Below are 375 nucleotides of genomic sequence, written 5' to 3'. Positions count from 1 at the left end.
TTTCGAACTCCTCAATCCAAAGCGAACTGTCAATGCAGCAACTGGAACGTTTAAATCAAACCCTTCATCAGAAACGCCCTTCACTCGTCAATTGGAAAAGTGTTGTTCTTCTCCACGACAATGTACGTCTATGTTTTGCACGTTTGACGCAACACAAGATTATGGAGTTGGGTTGGAAAGTTTTCCCCCATCCACCATATCCTCCACATATGGCACCATCAGATTACTATATTTTTTGTTCGCTGCAACACCATCTTAATGGGAAAACGTACGCAAATGTGGAAGGTGTTAAAGAGGACATCGACATGTTTTTGCTTCAAACCCAAGTGATTTCTTTAATCAGGGCATTAACAACCTGACTGTAAGATGGAAAAG

This window comes from Limulus polyphemus, unplaced genomic scaffold (assembly GCF_000517525.1).
Source record: "Limulus polyphemus unplaced genomic scaffold, Limulus_polyphemus-2.1.2 Scaffold3862, whole genome shotgun sequence".
Taxonomy (NCBI): domain Eukaryota; kingdom Metazoa; phylum Arthropoda; class Merostomata; order Xiphosura; family Limulidae; genus Limulus; species Limulus polyphemus.
The sequence above is the reverse complement of the archived record's forward strand: the minus strand, read 5'-3'. Positions refer to the sequence as shown.